General features: G+C 44.5%; 2 long non-coding RNA genes across 3 annotated transcripts in view; both read left to right on the top strand.

The window, feature by feature from the left end:
- The window catches only part of LOC103380834 (uncharacterized), an 82359-nt gene that overhangs the window by 57672 nt on the left and 12422 nt on the right, over window positions 1-12265 (top strand). The window lies entirely within an intron of this gene.
- On the top strand, window positions 902-2672 carry LOC112487240 (uncharacterized). Its single transcript, XR_003050163.1, has 2 exons — window positions 902-1037; window positions 1076-2672. It is a non-coding gene; the product is annotated as an uncharacterized LOC112487240 (long non-coding RNA).

The following is a 12265-nucleotide window of genomic DNA, read 5'->3' as shown; positions in this document are numbered from 1 at the left end:
GAGCCACAGAGGTGAAAGAGCACGTGTTTTTGTTTTTAACTATGTGTCGTGCCACAGTTCAGCCAAGGCTGTTGTTGAATTTATAGACAGAAAGGTTTTATTTTTAATTAATTGATTATGGTCTTTTCCGTTATCAAGAAACTACTCATTTTTATTACTTATTAATACTAGTCTACATGTGCGCTACATGCTGTATACACACCAGCCCCCCCTACTTCTTTCTCTCTGTCTGTCTGTCTGTCTCTCTCTGGGTGTCTCTCGCTCTCTTGTCTCAGTCCCTGTTAAGAAAGCAGAGGAGGGGCCACAGCCCACGTTAATCTCCTCATTTTCATTTCTCTTAATATGTGGGATTAGAATGATTTTATTTAAAGTGTTAGCTGAGCTACCGGATTGAGAAATCTGGATTTCCCAAGGATTATTATCTCGCTCTCTCTCTCGCTCTCTCGTGCCCACACACACACACACATTCTCACCACTCACTAATGACCTTCTTGGGCAACGACCAGTTATTCAGTGCAGAGAAGACCCCCAGACCATGTGACAGACTTTCAGTGAATGATATCAGAAGTTTAAAAAGCACACATGCAATTCTTTATATCTTTATTTTTCAGTGTTCATCAGGCAATTCATCACGCAATCTACGGTCACCCTTGGCCAGACGCAATTGAAATGAGGGGAACAGCCTCCGACTCTCTGAGTGAGGTTTAACATCTAATCTACATTAGGATAAGGCTTTCACCGTTCGGGAAAAAAAGAAAGAATTGAAACGACATCACCTTTTCATCCCGAGGCCAAGCCTTTTATTCCTCCTCTCCTCATTACATTAAAGGATGAGGGAGGCCGTACAGTGGTTGAGCGGTATTTAAAGACACCATCCCTTCATCTGTTTAATTTCTCTTTATTTAAGAGACTCCCTCCTCCCTTCAGCGCTCCCTCACTCTGTTTAATTTCTCTTTTATCCAAAGAGTCTCTCCCTTAATCTGACTGATTGATCTTTGTCTCACTGCAAATGACACGCAAGAGTCAGTGACTGCGAGGTACCTTGTGACGGGACGCAAGAGTCAGTGACTGCGAGGTACCTAATCCAACCTTTGTGACGGGGGCGACGTGTCTGTGTGGAAACAGGGCGACTTTGAGGCTGCAGATCTGAGCGTTTTCTCTGCATTTGAAAAATAGCTTTAATGATGCAATATGTTATAAAGCTTACAATTCATTAAAAAAAAACTTACATATTTGGATAACACTCAGTTCCCAATCATTTTGTCAAACTTTTTTTCTGAGAACTTAGTCTGTAAAAACCACCCAACACTTTATTCAAATCTAAATGAATAAAATTAAACTCATCAAATGTAAGGCAGCAAAAAAATAATGTAAAGCAAAGGTCTTGAACGACCAGAACCCAGGTCAGGGCCAAGCTCAGCTTTCATTTATTGTGTATCCGTTTGAAATACTTTTTTTTTTTTTTAATATTTTATAGGCACATACAAATACTGTGTACAGGCTACCCACTTGTGCCCACACACGTAACATGCGATGCAAACATACTGTGCACACACACACTTTCACATTTTAAGAGCGAGGTCTTGGGAAGTAGGTTAAGCAGGCCGGGATCACCTCTCGCTGCTCGCTCCCAGCTTAGAAGCACTAAGAGAGCTGAGTGGGTGGGATGGGCGCTGCAGTTGGAGAGAGGATGGAGGTTGGGGTGGGAGAAAGAGACACAGAGAGGGAGAGAAAGAGGGGTGATGGAGAAATCTTCCAGAGGACATCTGTCACACTCAGCAACTTGTGAGCTGCTTTTTTCCAGCCCACTGTGTGACCCATGGATTCTCTTGCATGACTGCCCAAGAACTATGACAGTTTTAGAAGGGGTTTTAGTCCCTTCTCATGGCCTAGGAGACCCCGTGTAAACAGGGTTAAGTCAAATCTCTGTTGAGATAACACAGATTGACACTAAACCTGCCCAGTTTAGATACTGATTCAGTGTCTTCACATGTGGAAGACGTGGTTGAATATAGTCTGTGAGAGGATGGAATACTGTCAAGGACTGATCTTAGAGCTTGGCCTTTTTTTCTGCCACAAATCATGTAATTAAAAAACACACCAGATGACACTTCTGTTGCTCTTTTGTGACCATGTGTCCACGTCTGAGCATGTCGTTGGTGCTGAATAGAGCAAACAGCGGGTTACCAAAAAAAATAAATAAATGAAACAGCATGAGAACATTTCACCCCCTCTTGCAGGTGTTGAAGATGTAGAGTAAACAACAACAACGCCGCTCTACACACACAAAAACACACACACAAACACAAAAGGCCCATTGTGCATCCTTGTGTGTCCACTAACCCTTTCTGCTTAATCTGGGATTACAGCATTCCCATCCTGATGGCAGCAGAGAAGACAATGCCTCATTTAATGGGAGGAAATGTGCAGTAATGATGTTAACACATCAAACTTTTTACTTCATTCTCCCACTTTCTCTAATATATGCATTAATTATTGCCTCTATTCACAAATCTGGGTCTGTTTCCCCTGAACCTACGGCTTATAAACCTTTTTAAAAATTGGGCCACTTACCCATATGGCCTACAGTTCTGTCTGTGTTATCTGTTCAGGTAATAGATTGTCAAAATGGTAACTAATGATAGGAACAGAGTAATAAATTGTAAAAAAAAGCCAATAACCTATTTATTGTTAGCCAAAACAAAGACATAAACCAGCCTGAAAATAATAACCATATATTCCCTTAGAAACATATTGGAGTGGCAAAAAAAAATCTTGTAAATTGACTGTCCCACTAAACCATTGAAATTAAAAATTAATTATGAGAAAGGATTTGGGAACAACACAAAGACAGGACCACGTCTGTCCTCAGGACTGAACTTTAGACACCCCTGTCCTAATTAAAAAACACAAGTTCACATTCATACACATACACAAACCTGCTGAAAAATGTTAAGAAAACGTGTATTAATTTTATAGAAAAAATATCTTTGTGTGTGTTTGACTCTCCTTCTCTATCTCTCTCTCTCTCTCTCTCTGTGTGTGTGAAAGAGAGGAGGGGGGGTGCCTCTGGGCCTTATTGTGAGGGTACAATATACAGTATAGCTGTTCCCATGGGCTGTAATCTGACACTAAAATGTCCATTAACACACTATCAAAGCTATTCTTCTCTGTTGTGTCACACTTCCATGAGCCATTTGTGGCTTTAGTGCTCAGGCTCCCCAGCCTATTTATTGTAGTTCACAGTGCAAAGTAATAGGATGCTGTGTTTATGGATAAGGAGTTTTTCAATTTGTTGGCCCTGAAGACAAAACGGCGACTGTGTGGGTAGGACGGTGGGGTTTGATTATTAGTGAAGAGCAGATCAGAAGATGTCGGTACCAGGCGCTCTGCTGTTAGGGAGGTAATGGTTTGCTGCTCTGTGAATAAAACCTGCGATGATGGCTGTATTTTTATTGTGAGGACCCAGGTGTTGCCAGTGTCATGCATGGACACTCATGGCACCGATGACCTGGCACACGGCGACCAAACCAGAGACGGGCCAAGACGTAGTGTGTGACCATGTGAGAGAGTGAGAATGAATCTTCCTGAGAGATAGTCAGCCGTGCACATTCATCGTTTCCAAATGTTTTTTGGTGTAGTCGCTGCATCGAGAGCGAAGATTAGATTCAAAATGTTGATATTTGTGACATGGTTAACGTCAAAGATTGTCTTTAAAACTGTCCTGGCTCAATGCTAAACCCACTGGAGTGTGTTGTGTCGGATTTTAAATTAAAAATTTAAAGAATTCAAATTTGTATTCATAAATTCTCTTAAACATAACTACAAAGACGTCAGGTGCATTTGTAGTTGTACCTTTGTTTGTCACTGCATATGTATGCATCATACCAGCATGTGTGTGTGTGTGTGAGTGTGTATATGTGCGCACCAGCTGTCTGATCAGTAATCAGTTAGCAGTGGGCTAATGCAGCCTCCTTAACCCAGGGGCCTCATAAGACCTCCTCTGTCCCAGTCCCTGCCAGGGACAAATCCATTACCCAAAACAAGGACATCAAATGTCAACAAACAACAAATACAGACACACATGACAAAATAATATCTCAGTAATACTGTAACAGGAAAAAAAACACAACATGTACAAGTCATGAAATGCCTCTTTGAACTCGTTCATTTTATTATTTTTTCCTGCTTTTACACAGAACTTGGTGATGGTGATGTTAATGACTCTTCATTTTAATTGGTTGTTCCTCAGGAAGTGGTGGTGTCAAATACTCATACTAATTCGCAGAAATACACGACTTCCATGTTTGTTTTTCAAACAAGGGAATGAGGCTTTAAAGGATATAAAAACAATCCTGGGCATTTTGTCAAGGGCTCTGGGACCAAAGCAGCGTTCTACAAAGGCGTACATAAACAGCACATAAATCCTACTGCCCCTCAGAAGTGGTACAAAGACTGCGGTGGCTCCCTGAGGGCCTAATAGTAAGCAGCAGCGTTTACATATCACTAGCCCTCGTAGCATGTACAGGGATCTGGCAGGTTTCAGAGCTTTGATGCTCCGTCACCCAGCAGGTCGAGTGCATCGATCCCCAAGGTGGTGCCGCTTTCTGGGCTGCACTGCCTGGGTGACAGGGCCCCCTCCCAGAATCCTCCCCGGTGTACGTACCCAGCAGATGGCCTCAAAGAGGAACCAGAGACTCAGGGCCAACATCCAGCTCTCAAACAGAGAAGCAGAGGAGCAAATGGCCTGTTAATATTTCATACAAACACTCACTCATCTCTGAGCGAGGAAACGGACAGGACGGAGAGCACAGTGTGTGTGTGTGTGTGTGTATAAAGGAAAGGGTGGGTATCTGGGAGAAATCAAAGACATTCTGATGAAATATAAATAGTTTTCCCTCTCAGAGATGCTGCTCTGTGGGCTGACTTTTGCATCACAATCAGTTCTTGTCAAAGGTTAGGGTTTGGCCACAGACCCAGGAAGGGCAGCTAAAGTAGACGCACGCATTAGGGTTCAAACGGCTTTTTAATAAAGGATCAAATTGTCCCTGGACCTCAGCGGTGCACACAGACACACGCGCGCTTCACCAATTACCCTCGGCACCAGATCCTTCCTTAAGCTTCTGCTGTATCTTGTGAGTGTAACCTGTGCGCTAATAGCCCATAACCCCTGTTCAGATCACTGGAGGTTCTGCTGTTTGCTGGTCGGTAATTGCCCTCTTCATCAGTACTCTGTCTGCGTGAGCGGCAACGCAGCCAGCCCTGAGGTCTTCCTGATGTCATTAATGTGTGATTAGGGCCGGTGGGGAGCAGCAGTTAGGAGGTTAAAAAGCCCCTGACAGCCCTCATCATTGTCGAGGAAACCCTGAGACTGATATGGAAGCTCTGCAGATGGGTGAGAGCGAGTCACTGCCAAACTCCTAACTTGTTATTGCTCATCACCTCCAAAAAATTACGCCGCCCTAATAAATCGCACTGACACAGGCACGCGTGTGAATTTTTAATGACTCAAGATGCAGTTTAAACCAGAAAAGCTGGATTTTTAGCAAAAAACTTTTACAACACCTTGACAAAGTAACGACATGTTTGATAAAGTCTGGCTACAAAGACAGAGGGATATGCATTAAAAGAATCTAATAATATCTCATCTAAATATCTAATATTTAGATATCCAAGTTGCTAGCATAAATTGACGAACAAATAGATGATGATTGCCAAATCATCTATTTGCAAGAATTAGTGAGTACAGTAGTGTATAGCAGTGCAGTCATTGTTTCCAAACAGTAGAGTAAAGAAGAAGACAGAGCATTTATCCCATCAACGTGTGCAGCCATTGTTTTCCAGAGAAGTGGCTCTGTGCTACATCTTTAGCTTGATGATGAAATAATCAAGTGTGTCAGCAAATGTCAGATTTCATTGTCAGGATGTACCAACTTTTTTGGGAATATCACTTGTATTTACATGCAGGAAAAGCCACCAAAATGTTCAACACAGATTTGTGCTCCCAAATCTCCTAGGTTTTGTCATTCTTTTAAACCGTGTAACACTAATTATAGTAGAAATGATGGTTGGTCCTGGGAGGAGAAACCTGACGAGTTAAACTTGACACAACAATCTAAGCTCAAACCCAAAAACGTTGGCTTAAGTACTCAGTGGTGTCAGGGTTTTTAGGATTCCTTTAAGTTATCATCTTTAATACATGAGACCATTTCCTGCCTGACTGTGCAACAAAGTCATCAGACTGAGAGGAAAGATGAAATATAAATCAAGCGTCCCTCTCTGCCCCCTCCCCAGTGAACAGGTGGCTGAGTTGAATGAGAGGGTGCACTAACTTGGCTGTCACCGTGTTTTCCAACAGAACCGCTGCCTTCTAAAGCCAAACCACCGTGAATTATACATCTATGGCAGTAATTCTCTCAGAGGAGAGAGGGAGCGAACGTGAGGAGGGGGGCTAAGAGAGTTAGAGAGATTAATGGCTGTAGCGGTTGTTTTTGACGCAGTGATCCTTGGCTACGCTTCCTGCCCGCCGCTTATTGGCTTTTCAGAGCACATTTATTTATTTCGTTAACAAGAGAGAGCGGCCACGTTGCTGTCACTTTTTTGGCTCGTTCGGTGCCACAGCAGACTTGTCATCTCCTACACCGTGGCGTGCGCCTTTGAACCCTGCCACGAACTACAGAGTGAGAATATTAATAGTGCAACAAACAAGACTTTAAAAATAGCAGGGTTTCGTCAGGGGCCAAATGTCACCAACACTTTTTGTCCAACAGACCGACCAGCAGGGGCAGAAAAAAAGGGTTGAGGAAAAAAAATTATGTCGTCATCCTTTGTGGCAGTCACTGAGAAAGTTTCATTTCTGAAATCTGGAAAAAATCATTCTGACACAGTTTCTGTCTTGACATCTTCCCACCAGTCCTTTAAATGTGTCCCTTTGATAAAAAGTTCGAGGGTAGATTTTGCTTAAAGAATTTTTAGCCGATGGTACTGTTTATCTCAGGTCATCAATAAGACACAACGGCTGCTGCAGGAAACAACTTTATTCCCACAGCAGAAAGTCATTTTGATGTTAGTTAATGTTAACACTTGCTGTTTGATTTATATGATTATATTTAAAGCAGCTAGATATATTTTAATTTCAGATTCCTGAAGTCGAGGCCATCATTTGTAGTTCCTTCATGCACTGCAGTCTTGTCCCACAAAGTGTCACCAAGGAAAAATGGTAGGATTTTTTTTTGTCCAAAATAGAGCATAGCATAGACATGTTGTTGCAAAATGAACTTAAACAGTGGCTCATTAATTTAATTTAACATGAATCACTCCGTACTCTGGAGCTGTGGATGTTTGACTAATAACTAATAACTTAGCCATAGAGCTGAACAATCTTACCCTGGAGGTCCATGTAGATGAGTGTATGAAGGGGAGACGCTGCTGCTGATTGTATGGATTCATTAATGCTGTCGTTTTGTAACGATGTAAAGGGAGCTTGTCATGTTGCACATCATTTTCTGCCCTGGTTTCTTTGTTATGGCAGAGGTGCAGTGTAATAACTTTGTTTATGTTGTTTTTTTAAGTCTTGTGTGACCTTAAATGACAGCCATGTGACTTGAAAACTGCAGTGTTTTTTCCTCCAGTGGAGAAGCACTGAGCTGAGTGTTGTGGACTCGGTACAATCTGCAATGAATAGTCAACCCATGGACTAATCTGTATTTAGTGTCTCATGGGAGCGCCTCACAAAAGGAGCGTTACCGCGGCTCAGCCAATAAACTTATTCAAGTCAGTTTCATCACAGCGTGGCGTGTTCCAGCATAATCTGTCCAGGAGGTTGTGACCTCTACGTCCCCCTGCCTGCAGAATAAAGAGAACCTGAAGCTGGGATGACAGGAGAAGTCTTCCAAGAAGTTCATGTTACCACCATGTCATAATAACAAGAAGCTACTGTTCCCCCACCAGGCTCCTTCCCCCTTTGTCTTGGAGGGGCTCTGAACAGGGCAGACAGGACGCGCTGGCAGAACTGAAACTGAATATTATCATTGGGGAGAATCTTGTTTCATGTTACTAAGCAGCAAACTGTGGGCACTGTCACAGCGTCAGACGGAACAGTCTTCTGTTAAGAACTCCAAGCAACAAATGACATCGATGGAAGCTCCTGACTTCCTCCTTCCTCTGACGTTTTTTTACAGTCTTATTAGTGAAAACTGCACACCTTCAGAGACACACCTGTTGACTGCTTCATTCTCTTGCTCTCCCTCCATGGGGATTGCGAGGTCAATATCTCACTTTACAGCCAGCTACACTTTCCTCTGTCACTCACAGCCCCCGGTCCATTCAAGCAGCAGGTTAGGCCAACAAAGGAGACCGCAGGGGAGCTGCCTGAGCCTTCCGCTTTTACACACAAACACACACACACACATATCGACGGGCTCACCGTGCACACAAGCACACACAGTCGTTACAAAGACAGTTCAAGCTACGGCGCTGCTCGTAGCCTGACGGGCGCTTTGTGCTCGTCCGTCAGCCGGGCTTCTGCATCCTGAAGATATCTTCAGTCAACGACAGCAGCTCCCTGAAAGGAGGGATTCACACAGCTCTGAAATATTGATGCCAGGAGGGCACCTGGAGAACAGTGACCGTTTGACCTCTCCCTCATTCTTACGGCAGCGGAAGAGTGGAGGTAACAGTAGCAGGTGTGGTTAGGTGGGAAACCCTGTCAAATTGTCTTTTATTGGGAATTTCTCTGACCATTGATGCTAATAATGCACAAGTACTTGACAGCCATTACCTGGAATTTACGCTGCTGACCAAAAGTTTGAAGTGATGTGATTAATTACAGCAACACTCAACAGAGGATGGACAGCACCTGATTCTGGGGCAGGGACGGTGAAGTGGTGAGAGAAGGATGGAGAGTGTGAGGTAGTGGTAAAAGGGTCAGAAGTTTGACATTCCTGTGGGCTATGTGTGTCTCATCAGTGAACGCGTTCAGATCTTTTAATGGGAGTCGATACCCCCCTTCCGCTCTCCAAACACTCACTGGGTGCTGAGCTGGGGTAATTGAACGGGGACAATGGGTCCTCCTAAAAGGCAGCTTTCAGCTGAGCATGTCCACGAGGATATCAATACAGACACTGGTTTCCCATGTAGGATCAAACATGGTGACACTGAGCCAATCCTCAGCGGAGAAGCAAATATATAAATAAGTAGAATGACCCAAGGGCAACTTTCTCCAAAGAGACAAAAGTGATTCTTTACAGCTTCCGTACTAAAATACAAGCATCTACTTTCTGTCCCCTGGCCTTCTCCCCTCTTCTCTCTGTCATCTTTTTTTGTTTTGGTCGGACACACATGCTGCGCAGCTGAGCCCTTCAACTTTAAAGCACACCTTTTCTAGGTGCTTGGGTGCCTGGATCAACGCTTCAAACGGAAAGGCCAGTTCTTATGAGATGGAAGGGACATCTGAGGCAACGAGGAGAGGGACAGAAGCTCGGAGACTGAAAGAGTAAATCGGGAGGAGGGTAAGGGGGGGAGACAGAAAAGGAGAGAGTTGGGGAGAAGAAGAGAAGGAGGGGACGCAAGCGCACGCTTTCAACTGCCTTTTGTGAGCCTCTCTGCAGATGTCACCAGCTGTTCCCTTGCACAGAGGCTTCCAGAGCGTGGAACATCGCCTCCGGCCCTGTCCTCGGCCACCTTTCAAGTGTCAATCAGACAGGAGGGGTTGAGGAGGGGGTGACTGAAGGATGGAGGAAATGGTTGAGGGAGGCAAGAGACGGAGGAGGGGTGTTCAGAGGAAGGCAGGCAAAGGGGGCCAACAAACTGGGCTTCGGTCACTGTCCTGAGAACAGTGCCAGAGATCTGCCATTGATTTAACACCCCCACCCTCAGCCCGCTCAATAACAGAGAGAGGATGGAGCCAGCCGTGTGCGGTGTGCAGACAAAAGAGGCCCGTGGGCAAGGTTAGGTGGAGATCACACGGCTGCTCGGCTACTGCTTCCACAGCAGTACTGTTAGCCATAGTGTTAGTGATTAGTAATAGCTATTGAATCCCCTCCCCCCCACCCCCTCTTGCAGCACTCCTTGGTTCATCACACGCAGAACTGTGAGGGTGACCTACGATTAGATGTGCGTGCTGCAGTGGGGAGGCGGAGGCAACGGCAACGCAGGGAGTGAGGGGGGAGAAAAGTTGTGTCTGCGAGTGGACAAGCAAACATAAAAGCGGTTGACATATGGCTTGATTGACACAGAGTCAAACAGTAGCTAACGAAAAGGAGTAGGTGTGCTTAACACCGTTTAACCTTGGAGCGTCTGGTCCCCTGACATAACTCCAAGACACTTTTATTGACAACATCAATATCTACTGCACCGTCTCACTGCCGTGTGTGTCTAACCTTCTGATCCAGCCCAGGATGATGGTGCTGAGACCTGCAGCACAGAGCAGTTTAATCGCCCAGACAGGGTCAATCGTCAAAACCCACGGACAGGAACCCAAACAATTATTTTACAGTTGGTTCTGGCAAGGCAGGCTGTGAATTATGTCACATGACAGTGACATAATCCAAAGCTTTAAAAAACAAAACACGGTGATTTCCCTGCTTTATTGACAGCCCAGAGTGAGAGTACTGGACCTCAGTTCATCTTATCAGGCGGTTTAAGTAGGTCTATTATACACAATGTTGCCACTGCCCCGCTGATAACCTCTGTGCCCGGGGTGAGAAACAAAGGCCTTTGAAGAGCAGGGAAACCGGTGCATTTCATGTGATTAATGCCTTTTAAAAAAACAAGATGACAGAGCTGAGGTCACAGACCACGGCTGACCTCAGTGTTTCATCTTCTCATTCATATCATGTTAAAAAAACAAAAGTTTTTTTTTGCTCCTGTGCCTCAAGTCAGCGCTGCCAAATGCCCTTAAATATATCCTGAATATCTGGCCTCCATGAACGAGCAGAGTTGAACCCAGTTGTTATCTGTCTGCAGCCACTTTACCAGATAATTAACATGTGAACTTCATCTGATTAAACATTGTAATACATTTTTTGACTCAATTCATAGATTACAACTGTATCACGGTGTCACTGAAAACTCTGTGATACTTTTTTTCCCCCAGAAACTCATTTTCTTCATTTCCCACATAAAACTTTCAGAGCGTTGCTATAAAGATAAGGCAAGAAATCCCCAAGACCTGAGGCATTGTTAGTATTTACAGACCCCAGACCTACTGTCTGGACCACAGTGCTGTGGTGTGAATGAGAGGAAACTGTTCATATACTGTATATATTTGTGTTGTTTTTACAATAGCTTGTTGTTGGTGTTAAGGAAGTCCCAGAACTCATGTCTGCAGCTATTTTTAAAGCTTTAGTCTAATAATGCTTAATCACAGTTTGTGTGTTCTCGTGTTCACTTTATATTACAGTAGCAGTTTCATTATACATTGATATACAATATTATTAAAATAACAATTTCAATTTGTCCAGATGCCAGTATTTACCCTCCTATCACACAGTTTATTTTTAGAATGAGGTTTATTATATTTTCCTGGACCTACATGTACGTGGTTTACTGCTCGTAATGTCAACATGTAGATCATTAAGATGTTTCCTGACTTGTGGACAAGGGACGACCTCCCTTCACACTGTCGTCACACAACAAAAGGAGGCCAAATCACTCCTGCCTGTCAGACATGTAGCTAAACACAACTTCAGTCGAGGGGCCAGCGCAGTTTCCAGGGGGTAATATCCTTAGGCATTAATCACCCCAGTCATAAATCAAAAGAGCGTGACCATCTCTTCACTTTTACACCCCGCTGTATCCCCCCCGCTCCTCCCAACATCATCCCCCCGTATATATCCCCCTGTGTCCACAGTTAGAAAAAGTAGAAAAATCATAAATCAGAAGGATGACCTCAGCTCATCCTGCCACACGCCATGGCCCGCAGCCCTCCTCTCTGTTCCCCTCCTGCCACACCACCCTCTCATCCCCCTCGACCCTCTACCCATCAGAGTTCATCAAACACGTCAGAAATCAAGAGTGGCTTCCTCAATATTTCCTCATCATCCATCGCCCCTTCACCCGGATTTGCGGCCAGCGCTGACCGAACCCCACACCGGCCTCCAGCCTGAGGTGAGCGGGTCACTGTGGGGTCTCACTGTGTCTTTGTACCCACTGTTCTGAAAGCCCTGCTAACTTTGGGAGCCTGCGCGCCTGCCTGCAGAGCTGGCCCCGTGGTCACAGAGTCCCATGTTTTTCTGGTCCCCTCCTGCAGGAGTGAAAAATAGCA

Source organism: Cynoglossus semilaevis, chromosome 7, assembly GCF_000523025.1.
Source record: "Cynoglossus semilaevis isolate Cse_v1.0 chromosome 7, Cse_v1.0, whole genome shotgun sequence".
NCBI classification, from domain to species: Eukaryota; Metazoa; Chordata; class Actinopteri; order Pleuronectiformes; family Cynoglossidae; genus Cynoglossus; species Cynoglossus semilaevis.
Note: the sequence above shows the minus strand (reverse complement) of the source record. Positions and strands in the feature narration are given on the sequence as shown.